This window comes from Macaca fascicularis, chromosome 11, assembly GCF_037993035.2.
Source record: "Macaca fascicularis isolate 582-1 chromosome 11, T2T-MFA8v1.1".
Taxonomy (NCBI): domain Eukaryota; kingdom Metazoa; phylum Chordata; class Mammalia; order Primates; family Cercopithecidae; genus Macaca; species Macaca fascicularis.
The window spans coordinates 48,568,236-48,588,475 of NC_088385.1; the positions used below are offsets into that span (position 1 = coordinate 48,568,236).

Genomic DNA, 20,240 nt, shown 5'->3' on the forward strand with positions numbered 1-20,240 from the left:
GACTAGGAAATTAGGACTTCTTTAAAAGCTCTGCTTTGTAAAACTCATCTCTATGAGTTGATTTTTTTTTTCTGGTAATGTTTAACTTCTGGTTTATATGCCTAATAGTGCATGCCTTTTCTCTTCATGAGGAGTTTGCAGGTTATCTCACTGTCTTTATTCTGTACTTGCAGGTTGAAGTCATAATATACATAAGGGGTTGGTAAACTTTTTCTGAAAAGGACCAGAGAGTAAATATTTTTGGCTTTATGGGCCATATGGTCTCCGTCAACTCTGCTATTGTATCATGAAAGCAGTCATAGACAATATGTAAACAAATGAACTTGGCTGTCTTCCAATAAAACTTTATCTGTGAACACTGAAATTTAAATTTTATATAATGCTCATGTGCCATAAAATATTACTCTTCTTTTGATTATTCTTCATCCATTTTTTTTTAAATAAAAGCCATTCTTGGCTGGCAGGCTTTATAAAAACAGTCAGTGGGCTGGATTTGACCCCCAGGCCACAGTTTGCCAACTCTGATACAGATGGCAAAAATTATTTGACAAAATAAAGCATAAATGACAATGTACATGTTCTGAAGTTTTACACAATTCTGTGGAAAGGATCTATTGGGGATCCTCAATATCTCTAAGCACCAATAAGCCAACAAGTCCACTTGATCCTATCAGTGGTTCAACAGGAAGTCAGATAATCAGTGGTCCAGTCTTCCCTGACGCTCACTGGACTGCAGTGCCTCCGCCCAGGAGATGCAGTCTTATCCAAGATCTTTACACCAGCAGCAGCAGCATCACCTGGGAGGGAATTAAAAATGCAAGAAAATCAGCCTCTGCTCCCAAACTTTCGGAGTCACAATATGCATTTTAGTGAAAGAAGCCAGAACATGAAAGGTCACGTATTCTATGACTTTATTTATCTGAAGCATCAAGACCAGGCAAATCCATGGCAACAGAAAGCAGATGGGTGGTGGTCAGGAGCTGAGGGCAAGGGAGGAATGAGGAGTGACTGCTTGATGGACATAGAGATTCCTTGAAGAAAAACATGTCTTGGAACTGAATAGAGGTGATGGTTGCACAACACTGTAAATATATTAAATGCCATGGAGTTGTGCACTTTAAAATGGTTAATGATTACTTTTATGTTATGTGAATTTTACCTCTATAAAAAAATACCAAAAGAACTATACCTTAAGATCCCCAGGTGATTCACATGCACAGTGAAGTGTGAGAAACAATCTCTCTATTAGATGCAGTATCAGGGATTTTCAGTCTGGCTTACAGAAACATTGGTTTTTACCATAAAGTAGCAAAACTCCACTCATTAATACTAAAGCATCTAGTATTACAATATTAATGATTATCTAAATATTGTGGATACATTGTCTTAAATCTTCGGCATAGAAAATGTTAAAATTGCCTCACTTTTTACACTCTTTTTTCCCAAATTTTTCTACATATTCAATAGGGAAATTGCCAATGACAATAAGCTATCAAATGTGCTTCATTCATTAAATTTGAGTTTGTGCGATTTGTTTCTTGTTCCAAAAACTGTTCCCTAGCACCACCTATTTCTTTCTATGACTTATTCAACTGTAACATGCTTTGATTTTTTTTAACTTTCACCGATTAACTCTCCAGAAGACATGTTACCCTGCTTGATATTCAGTATATATTTTCTGGTGACAGCTTTATGGTACAATTAAATTTCATACGTTTTTTCAGCCTTCCCTGAATATGCATTAGAAAGCCAGCCATCATAATTCTAAGCCAATTGGCTTTATTTGCTTATTTAAGCCCACATCTCATAGGCCTGCTACATTTCCATACATTCCATCCCCATCTGCACTCCATCCACCTGCCCAAAGTTATTGATCATGCTGACAGTGAAGGAAACCACAGGGCCTTGACAGTCAAAATATAATTTCCATTAGAAAGCCCTTTAAAAAGTACTCGGGACTTTAAGATGCCAAACGGTACAGTGATGTCAGTTTAAACCAGGTCACAGAAGAAGCTGAAAATTGATTATCAACAGCAGACTGAACCTGCACTTTTCAAAAGTGTTATCAGCATTTACAATAAGAAATTGTTATCACAACTTGGCGTATGAGAAAAAAACCCTGATGTTTAGATGGACTAAGTAACTTAATAAGGCTCATTTGGATGCAAAAATAAATGAGCATCAAGTTAGCATTAACTTTTAATGCTTGCCATTTTATGTTAATTCACATTTTTAAATTATGGCTGATACTCTGCAATCAGTCTATGGCTAATTATATCTCCCACATGTAAATCTGATGGAGTGCTGGAACCAAAGAACAACAAAAAATATCCAACAAAGACCTTATAGATTCAGAACCATTCACGTGCCTCTGTTAACTGGAAAAATCCAGCCTGCACAGAAAACCGCAAGCTCTGAACTTCAGTCACCAGTGTTTTCCAAAGATCAAAGCTTAGCTTGCTTAACCATGAAAACCATATTGATGTATCCTGTTTGCAGGTGTTTTTCCTGATATTTTTCCATGTAACTGATAGCTGTATCCTAAGACAAGATTTAGGTGCTGAGTAGATGCAGACTGGACTTGTAGGAAACCTCCAAGCTAAAATCATCTAAATAAGGAGGAATCAGGAGTCAAATACGTTCTTTCACCTAACACTAAGAGTCTACATGCTCTTCAACTCCAGACACAAGGATTCTTCCAGTAACAAAAAGGATATCCAGATTCAATTCTTTTCATGAAGATGTATTCTAATGTACAGTCTTATCAGAAGCTTAGATTTTAGTAACACAAAAAATAAAAACTACCATTTAATGACAGTCTACCCTGAGCCAGGCGCTTTGTAAATGCTACTTTTCTTGTTCTTCACAATAACCCCTCATGAGAAAACTGAAAGTCATCTGATCAAAGTTACAAAGCTAGTAAATGATCAAAGGAGAGTTTTCTAATTTAGGAGTTAAGTAGGTCTGGGTTACTCAAATCCAGATGCATATAACAAATATTTATGTGTTCACTAATCACTAGCTGTAAGAATCCAACTTCTGTGCTCCATGAATGAAGACACTAAGGTCCAGAGAGGTTAAGCAACTTGTCTGAGTTTACACAACCAACTAGTGGCAAATTCGGCACCAGAGCCTGATCTTCTCTCTGCTCAGCCATCATTTGTCCTCCACCTCAGGGCACAGATCTTTAACGTACATGTGAGTCACTTGGGAATCTAGTTACAATGTAGGTTCTGATTCAGTAGGCCCGGGAGGGGCCTGAAATTCTGAATTTCTATCAAACAAATAGAGTAACTATGGGGCCCAGGACCAATGCTACACACCACACTCCCATCATCACTGGTAGAAACCAGAAACCTGGAGATGTGCTTCAGGATTTCAATTTGGAGAAATGATTATGTAAAATAATGTTTATGCACCACTAGAGTGACAAACTCCTCCCAATTTGCCTGGGATTTTTCCTAGTTTTAGCATTGAAAGTCCCACCTTCCGGGAAATCCCTCAATCCCTCAATCCCTGGCTAACTGAGATAGTCAATCACTGTATCCTCAACTGCTTTACATGCCATGTGTTAGTTAACACAGCATTAAATGTGGAAGAAAATACGCAACATGAGTTAGGAAGAGAGGAGGCAAAGGGTGAGAGGGCTTAAGAGACCGAAGGCAGGGTCGGCTGCATGAGTGTGCATTGGTACAATTACACAGAGACTTGAACTCAGAAGGGCTCAAGGCTCGCTTTAATGCTCTGCTACTCCTGTCTTGAAATTCTTAATGTTTTCATTGACATATAACTTACATACCATAAAAATCACCCTTTACAGTGTGCAATCCATCTTTTTTTAGTATATTCAGAAGGTTGTGCAACTATCTTATTTCAGAACCCTTTCATCACTCCAGATGGAAATCCTGTACCCATTAGCAGTCACTCCCCACTCCACCATTCCCCCAGACCCTGGAAACCACTAATCTACTTTAGGCCTCTATAGATTTGCCAATTTGGGGCATCTCATATAAAGGTAATCTCACAATATGTGGCCTTTTGTATCTGGTTTCTCTCACTTAGCATAATGTTTTCAGGCGTCATATGCCTTGTAGCATGTATCCGCACTTCATTACTTTTTGTTGCTGAATAATATTCCATTGTATGGATACAATGTATACAATATCCCATTGCATAGCTATGCCACATTGTGTTTGTTCATTCGTCAGTTAATGGACATGAGGTTGTTTGTACTTTTGGCTATAATAAATAATGCTATTATGAACATCCATGTACAGGTCTTTATGTAAACATATGTTTTCAATTCTCTCAGGTCTGTACCTAAGAGCAGAATTGCTGAATCATATGGTCACTCAGTTTAGCTTTTAAGGAACTGCTGGATTCTTTTCCAAAGTGTCCACATCACTTTGCATTCCAACCAGCAGTGTATGAGAGCATGAAATTCTTAATAATCTCATTTTTCATTTCACCCTGAACCCAGCAAGTTAGGTAGCTGAGCAAAATAACTATAAAAGTTATTTTATAGTTATTTATAGAGGTACAAGCACCTCTGACCCTAGGAACCACAGTCCCTCCTTGTTTTCTACAGAGACCAAAAAAAAGGGGTGTAGGGAGAAGGGGAAGAAACCTACCCCTTTCTGACATACCTATCAGATACCCTGGAGGAACTAAGTCAAGGTTATTCTCAGAGGAGATCTACTAAGATTTCAATTCACCGGCTTCACTAAGCCTCCCCTGCTTCCCCACCCCACCCAAGCCTTTCCCTCTCCCACTCCTTCAGCTTGGATTCCTTCAAGTGCAAAGGAACCAAGTCTTTCATTATTCATTCAACTACCCTCTGTGATTTGCCTGCCAGGAACTGAGCTAGATGCTTGGGCTACAGCGGCTCAGAGCCCAAGGATTCACAAAGCTTGTATTTATAAAAGGCTTGAATTCAAAGGACTGGTTTGGTTTACCATATCTATTACAATTCATTCACATTAAATTAACATTCTGTGTATTAACAAATACAATGGATACAAAACCAATTTCTGATGGAAAAAAAAAGTATAGAGTTCTTTAAGTCGGAAACAGGGCAGCCTGTCAAAGGGTAACAGAAAGTAAAAGGTGGAGAAAGAGAATTTTGAAACATTTTATAAATTTGCCAAGGGGTAGCCTTGTTCGCTTACATCTGGGCAGGGCTAAAACCACTCTGCTCAGTTTTGTTTTGTTTTTTTGTCTTACCAATGCCTAGAGGCAGTACTATCTGGCTTGATTTATGAAGGAGATTGCAGCATATTTATTTCAACACTGCCTCTTTCCCTAAAGATTTGTTAATTGAGGTATCACCTTTCAAGAATCATTGAGTAAAACTAATATATTACATTACATGTTTCTGATTTCCACCAGAGCAATTATTTCACAATGTATATTAAAGGGAAGACCTCGCTCTTGAGTATGCCAAATAGAAAGCAGTTCATTCAGGAGCAAACTAGAAGAAGTTGATTTCCCTAATTTACACACTGGAATTAGACTTTACTTCATTTCTTTATCCTATTTCTAGAAATGAAATTATAAATTTCTCCTGACAGGTTGGCACAGATTAGTTTTAAGTGCACATAATTCAGTTTTCTTTGGGTTGTCTTTGGCCAGCGTTCAGCATAAGTCCATCAAATAACTTTGTAACACCCAAGATTGTATACTTAACCCTTTTTAATATTTTAAGACAGTTACTTCATATCTAGAAAGATTATAAAATAACCTAGTAATAAATACCACAGTTTCTTGGACACAGAGAAATTTGGGAAAGTGGAAATGCCAGCCCTTAGGTATTTTTATGGTTCTGAGAGTCCAACAAAAATCAAATGATACATCTGCACAAGCCAACAACAACAACAAAACGTTTATCTGCTTTTGGCAACAATTGTACCAACTCACATTCATCAGACATCTGATTGACGATCACATGTTGTTATTTAATAAAATATTATTTATTGCTTAATAAAGTCATTTTGGAGACAAAATATCTTAAAGCCTGAGTACGTGAGAGAAGTGTCAATTAAGAAACAGGTCCTTGGTATTGAAAAGTCTGGGGAAACCTGGAATAGATGATAAAACCTCAGAAAATTCTGTTCCATTTGCACCCATTGCTTTTGAATGGAAAGCTATTCAGCAACTGGTATTTCTTCTGTCTTATCCTTGATCACAGGTCTCCCTCCACCCCATCACTCCCACCTATGAACTAAAATCAAACACACCAGAGAAATAGGATTTTCAGGGCAGGTTCTCTTTGCACATTAAACAATCAAAGTGACTTGTTGCCTGTCATCCCAGCCACCCAAGAACCTGAGACAGGAAGATTGCTTGAGCCTAGGAGTTCAAGGCTGCAGTGAGCTAGGATCACGCCACTGTATTCCCCACTGGGCAACAGAGTGAGATCCTGTCTCAAAACAAAAATTATTAGCATTGTTGATATATTTTTATGGCAACACCAGCCTAGAGTTAATCTTTGGATGTTAGTGACAACCATTTTCTCTCTGCTAACTGGAGGGGCTTTTACCCAGCATGAAAGCCCACTAAAATCCACATGGGCACCCCTGCTCCAGAGAAGGTTTGAGCAAGAACATCTCTGGTTAACATACCCCTTATCTATTGGGATGTTTGAGGAACAACCAGCTTATCCAATACCATGAAAATGGCCATGTTGCCCAAAGTGCTTTATAAGTTCAATGCTATCCCCATTAAACTACCATTGACATTCTTCACAGAAGTAGAAAAAACTACTTTAAATTTCATATGAAACCAAAAAGAGAGCCCACATAGCAAAGACAATCCTAAGCAAAAAGAAAAAAGCTGGAGGTATCACGCTACCTGACTTCAAACTATACTATAAGGCTACAGTAACAAAAACAGCATGGTACTGGTACCAAAACAGATACATAGACCAATGGAACAGAATAGAGTCCTCAGAAATAATGCCACACATCTACAACCATCTGATCTTCAATAAACCTGACAAAAACAAGCAATGGGGAAAGGATTCCCTATTTAATAAATGGTGTTGGGAAAATTGGCTAGCCATATGCAGAAAACTGAAACTGGACCCCTTCCTTACAACTTATACAAAAATTAACTCAAGATGGATTAAAGATTTAAATGTAAGACCTAAAACCATAAAAACCCTAGAAGAAAACCAAGGCAATACCATTCAGGACATAGGCATGGGCAAGGACTTCATGTCTAAAACACCAAAAGCAATGGCAACAAAAGCCAAAATTGACAAATGAGATCTAATTAAACTAAGGAGCTTCTGCACAGCAAAAGAAACTATCACCAGAGTGAACAGTTAACCTACAAACAGGGGAAAATTTTTGCAATCTGTCCATCTGACAAAAAGCTAATATCCAGAATCTACAAGGAACTTAAACAAATTTACAAGAAATAAACAAACAACCCCATCAAAAAGTGGGCAAAGGTTATCAACAGATACTTTTCAAAAGAAGACATTTATGCAGCCAATAAACATATGATAAAAAACTCATCATCACTGGTCATTAGAGAAATGCAAATCAAAACCACAATGAGATACCATCTCACGCCAGTTAGAATGGTGACTATTAAAAAGTCAGGAAACAACAGATGCTGGAGAGAATGTGGAGAAATAGGAACACTTTTACACTGTTGGTAGAAGTGTAAATTAGTTCAACCATTGTGGAAAACAGTGTGGCGATTCCTCAAGGATCTAGAACCAGAAATACCATTTGATTCAGCAATCCCATTACTGGGTATATAACCAAAGGATTATAAATCATTCTACTATAAAGACACATGCACATATATGTTTATTCCAGCACTGTTCACAATAGCAAAGACTTGGAACCAATCCAAATGCCCATCAGTGATAGACTGGATAAAGAAAATGTGGCATGTATACACCATGGAATAGTATGCAGCCATAAAAAAGGGTGAGCTCATGTCCTTTGCAGGGACATGGATGAAGCTGGAAACCATCATTCTCAACAAAGTAACACAAGAACAGAAAACCAAACACCACATATTCTCACTTATAAGTGAGAGTTGAACAATGAGAACACATGGACACAGGGAGGGGAACATCACACAACAAGGCCTGTTGGGGGTGAGGCCCAAGAAAGGGATAGCATTAGAAGAAATACCTAATGTAGATGAAGGGTTGATGGGTGCAGCAAACCACCATGGCACATGCATACCTATTTAACAAACCTGCACGTTCTGCACATGTACCCCAGAACTTAAAGTATAATATAAATAAATAAATATACAAAGAAATAAAATTTTTTAAAACACTTCCTGAACAGAGTCTTTACCAAAAGACTTCCATCATTTGTTAGAAGTGAATTCTAGATCAAACCCAGTGTTATCCTAAATTAAGTGTGAATTTGTATAGCAAAGTCAAAGAGAGATAGGAAAGAGGCAGGGATGGCCCATTCTCCCCACATAGAAAGCAAGTGAGCAATAGTTTCTTGTACTCTCTTTTAGTCAAGAGTAGATATAATAATAATGACAATAATGCACAAAACAAGTATTTCATTAATACTTTCTTTCAGAAAAAAAAAATGAAATGCTTCATAGGATTCTGCACAAGCTAGGGTTGGCCTCTCACAGGGGGACTTAAGCTAACATAAACAAACTCATGTGGTTAGCTTTGTCTGAGCTGTGTTGGGAGTAAAACAGCTCTCCTCCCTCTCAAGCCAGGGGTGTCTGGCATATGTAGCTTCAGACACTGCAGAACTAAACAGAATAGAACAAAATGGATGCTGTGATTTGTACATTCTGTTTATTTCAGTTAGTAAATATAGTTACCATGAGCCATAAATACAGGTTATTCACATCCTACATTTTAAAAATATTTTTCTTTATTCCATAGGCAATGAAAAGCCATGAAAGTTTTCTGAACAAGCAAATGACATTGTCGAACTTATGCATAGGAAGACAACTCTGGTGGCTGTGGGAAGGATAAACAGGATGATGGAGAGACTGAGGGGCAGCCAGATAAGGAGCTCCTTGCTAAAGATGGTGCCAGGCCAAACCAGGGTAAAGATAGAAAGCTCAAGGGGGTGATAGATAAAAGAAACATTGCAAAGAATAAAAATCTCTAGCAGTTAGTTCCCAAGCTGTTCAGGATCTTGTGTTTCTACTTTCTTATCCCTGTTCACAGGTCTCCCTCCACCTCATCACTCCCACCTATGAACTCAAACCAAACACACCAGAGGGGTGGAAGAGGGAGAAGCAGAAATGATGCTGAAAAACCAGTTAGAGGAGAAAGATATGTATGGATAAGCTATAAAGTAAGAAGACATTCTGGGGTGATTTTACAGATGCCTGTGAATCCCTGCCCATGTGCCCCAGTGAATGGTGATTGACCATATGACCTGCTCAAATGGCTGGCTGTTACCTGCCTCCAGCCAAAAAGGGGAGAAGTAAGCCCATGGATACAGCACAGTAGAAAAAGCACAACGGTGGAGCTAATTGCCTGGGGTTTGAATACCTGTATCCACCCTTCTTTCCCCATCTCTGTGTGATCTGAGGCAAACCGTAACCCTCTCTGAGCCAGTGCTTCCTTGTCTGAAAATAAGGATAATACTCTCATTAGGATTGCTATGAAAATAGTCATACGCAGAACTGGCATGCATCAGGGGCCTCATAATTAGTAATGGTTATTATAAGCCACACAAATGTTTCTGTTCTGGGGCTCAGAGACAATGTATGACCTTTCCAGGTTTGCACAATATATCATTATAAAACCAGAACTCCAAGTCATGATGTCTACAGTATTCTTCCCCTGAGGCTATACTTCCAAAAACAAAGCCAGAGATGAGAGACACTTCCTCCTACATAGCTTCACGTTCTCTGTGTCCTGTGCATACTTTCTTTTGAGATCCTGAACAATGTCCAAGGCAAACCACTAAAGACTTTCATTCCCACTATCAAACACTCTTTTGCTTATACAGTGCTTATTATCATTTCCTTTAGCCCATGTAAAACTTTTTGTATGACGTGATTTACAGCATTGTTTTATGTACCTATTGTGACATGACAAACTGCCTCAGAACTTACTAACTTGAAACAACAATTTGTTATTTTTCTCAGTTCGGTACCTTGGCTGGGCTCAGGTGGATGGTTCTTCTGTTTCACATGGCATCAGCTGGGATCACCCTTGCAGCTGCCTTTAGCTGGGAGCTCAGCTGGAAAGTCCAAGATGGCTTCACTCATACATGTGGTGAGTCTGTAGGTGTAACTGGAATAGCTGGGCACTCTCTTGGCTTCTCTCTATATATATCTTTCAGCTGTCTTGCTCAATCTTCTTTCAAAGCAGCTGGCTCCCAAGAAGTGAAGCAGAAGTTGCCAGGCCCAGGCTCAGAAATCCAGAAGGTCACCTTCACTGCATTCTGTTGGTCCAAGCAAGTCACAAGGTCAGGTCAGGTGCAAAGAGGAAAACAGAGCCTACCTTTGGATGTGGACATCCTTCCACAAGGATAGGAAGAAATTGTTGGGAGGAAGTATTGGTGACCATCTTTGAAAGTATCCACCAGAAATATTATTTGTAAAATCTGGGCTTCAGAGTCCACAGAAAACTACTCAATTACGACTTTTTAGAAAATACATCATCCATTCACAAACAATAGTTATTTTGTGTAAACATTCTAACAACTTTTACCCTTGATTTCTTAGGAAACATTTATTTAAGGATTGTAGTAGTTTGGATAATGACCTTCAAAAAGACATCCAAACCCCTAGAATCTGTGAATGTGACCTTATTTGGAAAAAAAGTGAAGATGTAATTAAGAGTCTTGAGATAAGATCTAACTAGATTACCCAGGTAGATCCTAAACCCAATGATAAGTGTCCTAATAAGAGACAAAGAAGGAGAAAACACATAGAGGAAAGGTAACAAGAAGATGGAGGCAGAGGATGGAGTGATGTAGCCTTACGTCAAGGAAGCCAGTGAATGCCTGAGGCCACTGGAAGATGAAAAGGCAAAAACGGATTCTCCTTTACAGGCTCCAGAGGAAGTATGGTCCTGCCAACACCTTGATCCAAGACTTCTGTCCTCCAGAACTTTGAGAGAATACATTGCTGTTGTTTCAGGCCACCTCGTTTTCTTTAGTTTGTTATGGCAGCCATGAGAAACTAATATAAGTATCTTACCTCTTTATGATTAAGACTAAATGTTTGCCTCCCATTTAGGGATTGTGATTTATAAGGAAATGGCTGTAACTCTTGGCTCCTACTTCCCCACACACTCAGCAGAGGTATCGAGTAAGGGCTTTACCAGAAAACTCACCTCTGCCCAGGTCCTGAGCCAATCCTGACAGGAACACATAAGATGTTAGAAGTCTCTGCCTCGCCAGATCCTTCTGAAAACATTTTGCTGCTCACAGTTATCTGAGCCACAGCCCCTCCCTATATCACCTTCGCTCATTCCTGGGTGGACTCAGGCTTTGGGATCAGACACAGTTGAAGTTGCAACAGGGTAACATGTAAATTATCAGAGCTCTTGTTTCTTTCTCAGTAAAATGGGATGATATCACCTTCCTCACAGATCTACTTCAAAAATTAAAGTTAACTAAAACACCTGACATATAGTAGGACCTCAATAAATGGTGCCCAGTATTACTACTACTTTTAAGCTGTATGCAGTTGCTTATCTGTTTCATATGAAAGGACACAAAGATAGATGTGTACCCGCCCCCCACCCGCTACACCCTTGTTCTGCTCTCTAATCTTTGCACATACCAGAGATTTCGTAAGTTTTGTGAGTACCTGGTTTTCTGCACGTACCAGAGATTTTGTTTTGCACATACCAGAGATTTTGTAAGTTCTGAGGCAAGGTCACAAGACGTGTTTAAGAAAGATAAACTCTTGCTGCCATAAACCTGCTCTCCCGCCTCAAAGTTTGAACCAAAATATCAGAAATGGCAGGAACCAATCATAGTTAGCCAAATCGCCTTGTTCAAACACTAGCCAATCATATATCTGATTTGTATAATAACTCTATGCCCACTTTTCTTAGACTATATAACATTGTTCGGAGCTGAGTGGGGGAGCTCTCCTGCCCGTCTCGTTTCACGAGCGAGGGAGAGTTCCAGGTTCGAACCTGTAATAAAGATCCTTGCTGCTTAGCTTTGACTCTGGACTCTGGTGGTCTTCTTTGGGGAATAAACGGTCTGGGCATAACACATATACCTGATGCTCAGTGGGGCTGGAGCCATACTCTAAACCCCAATCTGATTAGCAAAGCCTCTGACCCCTTTCCTAACCTTTGCCAGCTAATTTGCCCCTCCCAAATCAGCTGCCCTCCGTGATCCTCCCACCTCAGCCTTCCAGGTAGCTGGAACTACAGGGATGCATTACCAACTCTGGCTAATTTTTGTATTTTCAGTAGAGAGAGGGTTTTGCCGTGTTGCCCAGGCTGGTCTAGAACTCCTGGGCTCAAGTGATCCTCCTGCCTCAGCCTCTCAAAATGCTGGGATTATAGCCATAAACCACCATGCCCAGCCCGGCTTCTGATTCCAACTTTCCCCTCCACACAGCTTTTACCCTCCAACAAACTTTTCACACTCCTAACTCTAGCTCCTCCTCACTGGACCCAGCTATCATCTATCCTACCACAGCGGTTCTCAAAAAAGTGTAGTCCCAAAACAAGCAAGCATCATCAGCATCACCTGGGAACGTATTAAAAATGCAGATCTCAGACCCTCACCCTAATCCAGACCTACTGACTCAGAAACTCTGAGGTGGTCAGGCCCAGCATCTGTATGTATGTAACAAGCCCTCTAGGAGACTCTGACGCACTCATTCTGAGAACTGCAGCCCTACTATATTTCAGTGAGAGTTCACATTACCTGATTGCCTCTGCAATAAATGAATCACCTGCCTGGGGTTCTGCAAGAGATGCTGCTAGCCCCCTCTGCAGACCACGCAAATAAAGAGGACTACATCATTTGCTGGGCAGCAAGACCTTGCCAAAACCCAAGGCAGCTTTCTTAATAGCTGACACACTGGATAGGCCCAGTTTCTGTCTCTCCAAACCCAGACTGTCACCAACCTGGCCACTCCACTGGAAGTAACATCAATGCAGTAAAGTTAACCGCAAGGTCAAAATCAGAGTTTGAACTGTAAAGGTACAATATTTGACATTTATTTTGCCAACTGCTTTCTACAGCGTCTCAAGTGTTTAACAAATAATACCTTCTAATATTTAACTTTTCAGGGCTCATGGTGTATTTGATGCTTCATAGGATGTGATTCAGAGATCAACCTTATCCTGCTCTTAAATTCTGCATTTATCTTGCCAGGATCCCATGAGCTAGGCTGTAAAAGCAAACCATGTTGACAAAATTCGGAGCCTACTGTAAGCACCCAACTGCTGGGGTATTCCTTGCACTGACCCACCCTGGAGCCAATCTTCAGCCTCTTTGGCCCCTCCTTGTAATAGTACAAATAGATTTTGTTATTAAAGCTTCCTCCTTAATTATTGACATATGTGCAATTCAAGTTACTTTCTTGCAATTATGTTATTCAGCAATAATTGGATTTCTAGTTTTAATTGGACCGTAAATTAGCAATAGCTTTCATGAACACCATTACAGTGATTTCTAGCTACAGTTTTTGCTGCTTTTTGAGTACATTATATTTCAAACAGAATGAATCACCAGGAAAAGAAGTCACAGCTGCAGTGAACTCTTGCATGGGTTCATATTAATGATTACAAGTTGGGTGCTATGCTGTTGTAACTAAACATTTGCTACAACTACTGCCCACTGGGCATTGCTGTGTCATGAGGCTGCCTCCTGCCCAGGGTGAGAGCACACAATTGTGCTGGGATGAAGATCCAGCCACATGACTCGATATTTACTCAGCTAAATGGGGAAGAGAATCTTTTTCTTACCACCTGCTACTGCAGATAAACACTTGAAAATAAAACAAAAGAAAACCAAACTCTTCTTGAAAGCTGCTGAAATAAAAATTTTGCTGAAACTACCAAAAGCATAATCCCATTGCTATCTTCCTTTCCTAAAGGGACTATTCACTCAAATCAGTACAATAAATATTTGCTGAGCATTGGCAATGTGCTGGTTATTGAAAAGGATGCTAAGCTAGTAAGAGACAATGAAGTGATGTGGTTAAGAGCATGAGATTTGGAGTCAGGCCTCCTGGGTTAGAATTACAGCTCTGCTGCTTCTTGGCTGTGTGACCTCCCGCAAATTACTTACTCTTTCCATAGTTCTTTTTCCTTATTTGACAAATATACCGCACGGTTCTTGTCTGGATTAAATGACTTCCAACATTTAAAAAGGACTTTTTAAAGCACCTGGCACATGGTAAGCACTTACTTACTAAATGCTCATTGTTCTAGTTCAAGGTGATAAAGGCTTCATCTGTCTTGTCCATCACCGTATTCCCTAGCATCCAGAATAGTGACTGATTGACAGATGATAAGTGCTCAAGAGATGTCTTTTGTCTAATAGGGAAATCCTACACTACAGGAAGTGCCCAAAGAAGGGGGGGATTTAAAGAAGAGAGGAACTGGATCTAGTTTGGAAGTGTATCAGTCAGGGTCTTGGCAGGAAACACAGCACATTCAAAAGGGATGATTAAAGAGCATTTCATGAAATAACTACTTAAAAATTTATGGAGGCAGATTAAGAGAAACAAACAAAAATGGTGAAGGATCACAGATTCAGCAAGAACAGAGAATTATTACCTCCTGTCTTAGTCCATTTTCATGCTGCTATAAAGAACTGCCAGAGACTGGGTAATTTATAAAGGTTTAACTGACTCACAGTTCTGCATGGCTAGGAGGCCTCAGGAAACTTACAATTGTGGTGGAAGGGGAAGCAAACATGTTCTTCTTCACATGATGGCAGGAAGGAGAAGTACCTAGCAAAGAGGAAAAAGTCCTTTATAAAACCATCAGATCTCATAAGAACTCACTCATTATCATGAGCGCAGCAGCATGGGGGTAATGGTCCCCATGATTCAATTACCTCCCACCAGGTCCCTCCCACGACATGTGGGAATTATGGGAACTACAGTTCAAGGTGAAATTTGGGTGGGGACACAGTGAAACCATATCATAGCCCCAGACCCACAGGGGCCCAAAAGAGCTGTGGAGAGAGGCCCTGACAGGAGCAATGGCCTTCAGCAACAAGTATAGTCTCTGCTGACCTCCAGCCACCCAGGAGGGAAGCCAGAGGAATCAAGACCCTGACCTCTCTCTCATGTCCTCTGATCTTGTCCTGTGGGCCAAACCCAATTGGAAGCAATATATGTGATTATTTTTGCATTAACTAATAAATTATACACACACACACACACACACACACACACACAGGTATAGTAATGACCATAATTTTGAAGTGGAAATAAATGAAAATACTATTTTTATATATCTGCAAAACCAATAATGTAACGTGGGGAAAAAAAACCATGATTTTTACAGCCAACAAAGTTTCTTGGGGTTTGTTGCCTATATTTATAGTTGAAGAAAATGCTAAATTTCAGCTAGAAGTTAATGAAAATAAAGATGTAGGGTTTTTGTCTCCTCCAAGTTCATGCAATCCCTGAATTAAGTACCCCTGGCGTAGTCCTGTTACACCTGTTTTCATCTTCCCAATAGGCAGAGGCTACTGAAGGCAAAATTTACAGGGCTTCCCTAGAGAAGTGTTGATTCAGAAGGCCATTACTTTTCTCTTGAAGGGAGACTATGGTTGAGCTAATTAGATTTGCGGAGACTTTTCTGTGTCCCTGTAAAACCTAATACATAGTATGAGTGAGGTGGTCATGGATAACTTACGAAGACCATCTCATTAGCTTATAATTATTGCTCATAACATTTATGTATTCAGCAAATATGTACTGAGCATCTACTATGTGTCAGACACTGTTCTAGATACTACGGATACATCAGTGGACAAAATAGGTTTTTTAAAATATTCCTTGCTCTCATGAAGCTTAGATTGTAGTTGGGGTGAGTGGGTGAAGGTTCAGACAACAAACAAAAATAAATAATATAAATGGTATCATATGTAAAGAGGTGATAAGTACTCTGAAAAAATATAGAGAACATTTTAGGAAGTATAGGGAACCATGGGGAGGGTTGTAATTTTAAACGAGGTAACCAGAGTAAACTTTATTATTAATAAGAATGTGAAGTTTGGCCATGCATGGTGGCTCATGCCTGTAATCCCAGCACTTTGGAAGGCCAAGATGGGTAGATTGCTTGAGTCCAGGAGTTCAAGATCAGCCTGAAAAACAGGGCAAAACTCCATCTGTACAAAAAATTAGCCGGGTGTGGGGGCACACACACCTGTACTCCCAGTCACTCAGAGGCTGAGGTGGATCACTTGAAGCCCAGGAGGTGGAGGTTGTAGTGAGTCATGATTGTGCCACTGCACTCCAGCCTAGGCAACAGAGCAAGACCCTCTCTCAAAAAAAAAAAAAAGCCAGGCACGGTGGCTCACGCCTGTAATCTCCACTTTGGGAGGCCCAGGTGAGGTGGGCGGGTCACCTGAGGTCAGGAGTTTGAGACCAGCCTGACCAACATGGAGAAACCCCATGTTTTAGTTTCTACTAAAAATACAAAATTAGCTGGGCATGGTGGTGCACACCTATAATCCCAGCTACTTGGGAGGCTGAGGCAGGAGAATTGCTTGAACCCAGGAGGCAGAGGTTGCAGTGAGCCAAGATTACGCCATTGTACTCCAGCCTGGGTGACAAGAGCGAAACTCTGAAAAAAAAAAAAAGGAAAGAGAGAGAGAGAGGGAGGGAGAGAGGGAGGGAGAGAGGGAGGGAGGGAGGGAGAGAGGGAGGGAGGAAGGAAGGAAGGAAGGAAGGAAGGAAGGAAGGAAGGAAGGAAGGAAGGAAGGAAGGAAGGAAGAGGAAGGAAGGAAGGAAGGAAGGAAGGTCAAGTTTAAGAAAAGACTTTAAGGAGGTGAGAACAATCATACTACCTTAACAAATGAGTTATCTCACCCAAAAGCAGCCACACATTCTTCTGTGTCAGTAGGAGCAGCACAAGAATGGATTTAAGAATCCTTGTCCCTGTCTTCTCTCTGAAAGTTGATGTTTTCTGGATGTGGTTTCTTCATCTCTGAAAGAGGAGAGCTGGACTAGGTCAACAATTACAGAACTATGACCAGCACACCCTTGGGTGGGGTGCATCCGGGGTGTTGGAGAGAGATGATATGAGAGAGGCTAAGTAGACAAAGATTTGAGTCACTTCCCCAACTTCAACCTTTGATCTGTTTTATACAATGGGGCCGTAAGTCAGATTTTGTTTTTAGAAAAAGTGTTTCCCTACAAACCAAAGGAAAAAAGTTTGAAAGCCATTAAGTAGTTATTGTAGATTTTCTTCCTTTTAAATAATTGTCATCATCCAAAAGAAAAATCATGACAATGTTGTCTACCGCTGCCTGCATCTTCACTTCTCACAGCTTGCCATGACTTCACTACTTCTTTTGGTTTTAATTCATTGCTGTCCACACAGAGGTATTTACAGTGATGATCATGAGTTTCAAAACAAGTCTAATGAAATGTGCATTTTCTTAGGATAGTGAGGTCCCAAAACAAACAAGCATTGATTTCAAGAACCAAATTACATAGCATCCAGGCGAGGAGGAGGCTGCCCGGGAGGGTAAAGGGTCTTGCGTCTCCTTGCCCTGCCAGCACCATGCTGCCCCAGCATCCCTACCTGCTCCACTAATGCATTCCCTATTAATTTTAATAAGGAAATATCTGATTATCCTCATTTAAAAGAGTCCTCCAACCTACACACACACACACACACACACACACACACACACACACACACACGCTCACCCACAGGAATTTTCTAATAGGCAATAGATTATGGAACAGGGTCCCCTTCAGTCCGATGGCAGACATAGCACAGCCACATAACTGATTATATTGCTCTCCCCATAAATATTCTACCACCAAGGAAGAGATTTACGATATTGTATCTTCAGTTCAATTTTCAGAACGATTTACAGCTCACATACATCCAAAAACTTATTACCAACTGCATTATTTGAAAACAAAGCGATAACCTGCTATCCTCCAAGAGGACCAAAGGAGGCTTCAGCGGCACCTTCTATCTCTCTCCACACTCTCTCTGCCACTCCTATTACTATAATAAATATAACAAACATCTTAAGTGAAATTACAAAGCACACATGCTACATGGTGGGTAGTAGTCTATTAAGTGAAAAGCCTTCAGAGGACCACATATTTGTCTTACCTTGACAAGACTTTTCAAGAAACAGAGGGGCCTAAAGCAGAATTGTGCTGAGAAACAGTGAGTCCCTGAGAGCATATTCCTGCTGATAACAACCAGCTTTCGAAAATGTGACACCTAGCACAGAGGCTGAGTTTACTCATTCTTAATGTGCTGCACCCACCTGACTTCATGACTTAGGTTCCATCCCTAAGCAGACCCATGCAACCTTGCAGTGTGTTCCTATTAACCCCAGATGCACATCAGAAGCCCTGAGGGAACTTCAAGAGAATATACTGATTCCTAGCCCCATATTTAGTGATTCTGATTTAATCAGTCTCAGGTAGGGCCTGGACATCAGTATTTTTCCAAAGCAGAACGGCCCTCCACCCCCACCCCATGATTCTACCACTAAAGCAGAGTTGAGAACCTCTGACACAGTGGCTGTGAGCTTTCGATTCCTCAGCTGTGAACCACAGCTAGCAGGCACGCACTTTGACAAGTTGTGTGAATGGATATACAGGTCCAGCTTGTTAACCTTCATGGCCCACACTAGTGCCTGGCACACTTTAATAACTCAATAAATATGGGTTGAATTAACCGGTGCATAAACACCAGGTTCTAGGCATGGTATTACATCTTAGTCATCAATAAATGTCAGCTAATATGGTTATTCAAAATGCCCTTTAAAACCTTTTAATTTATAGTTTTCTCCAATAAAAGTGTTTTCATTTGACTCTTGTTTTTCCATCCCAAAGGCATTATTTACTTTCTGGACTAATCTTTTTAGCATTATCACATACTATCACATGATAAGGAGAACTATGAAATTCAGTATAAGAAATGTACCAGCACCCAGCACTGGCATGCATCTTTCTACCCTGAAATGTTTTCTTATGTCCTGTTTCGGTGGTATAGTGGAGAAGAAATGCACCTTATCTGCATTTGCCATTCCTCATGTATTGAGAACATACTTTTAACATACCATGACTAACTTCATACTGTCATGAACACTTATGTCCATAAATTCAACATTCTTGCAAAAACTGAGCAAATACCTATTTGTAGAAGCAAAATCACAAGAAAAATGTCTGTGTGTCCATTTTCACTTTGGTTCCAACAGCATCGAAGTCCTCTGCTGTTCAAGCAGGAGGGGGACACCAGTCATATCTCCGATGGACATGAACCTCGTGGTAACAGACACAGTACAATCATTCTGACCCATTTCATTGATTGGTGCCTGTAGCCACACAATTAATCCCCCTGGGGAAGTAGCTTTCATGATGTGCACTGGTAATGAAAGCAGGTGAAAGAATTGGTGCCCCTGAGCTGCATTCCAGGGACCATCTTACATTATTGTTTTTGCAGATATATAATTGCAAGCTCAATTATACCAGAGAAAGGGAATTTTGAAGAAGTAGCTGGGGACCTGGCCCACACAAAGAATCAACCCTTTTCATTAAGATTCATCCCTAACTCCTCCTTCTTTCTCAGTCCGGATTTCTCTCCACTTCACTCAGGCGGCACTGTGATTCCCTAATACTAACTCTTCCTTTCAAATCCAAGTACTTCACAGTCACGATTTAAAACTTTTGAGTTTCATTCCGATTTGGCCCCTTTGAAAGCCAGCTTCAGACTCCTCTTTAAAATATGAATAATGTCTGCCCCCTCAGCCAATCAGGCCGGCCCCTGCCACATCCTTTTGAGGTGCCTGTCCCCCCAGGATTGCCTGGAATGCTTACATCTTTGAAAAATATCTATAATAAAAATTCAAATACATTCAAAAATGAACATAAATAAAACATAATTTCCTTCAAATGATTTATAAAATACTAAAACATTCACTTCCCTGTCTTCTGCCTGTCAAGAGTGCAGCGGCACGCATCCTTGGGGTGGTGGAGCAGCTTCGCTTTCCCCTTCAGAGGCCCTTCCTCGGCTCAAGCGAGGCGCTGCCTTGGCAACACAGAACACCCCAAAGCCTGCCAGTCCCCACAGCACCTCG

General features: G+C 40.5%; 1 long non-coding RNA gene across 1 annotated transcript; it reads right to left on the reverse strand.

The window, feature by feature from the left end:
• Nucleotides 1-354: 354 nt before the first annotated feature.
• On the reverse strand, nucleotides 355-17,115 carry LOC135966215 (uncharacterized). Its single transcript, XR_010579371.2, has 4 exons — nucleotides 16,996-17,115; nucleotides 14,840-14,901; nucleotides 10,116-10,406; nucleotides 355-797 (listed from the first exon to the last, which is right to left on the reverse strand). It is a non-coding gene; the product is annotated as an uncharacterized lncRNA (long non-coding RNA).
• Nucleotides 17,116-20,240: the final 3,125 nt, after the last annotated feature.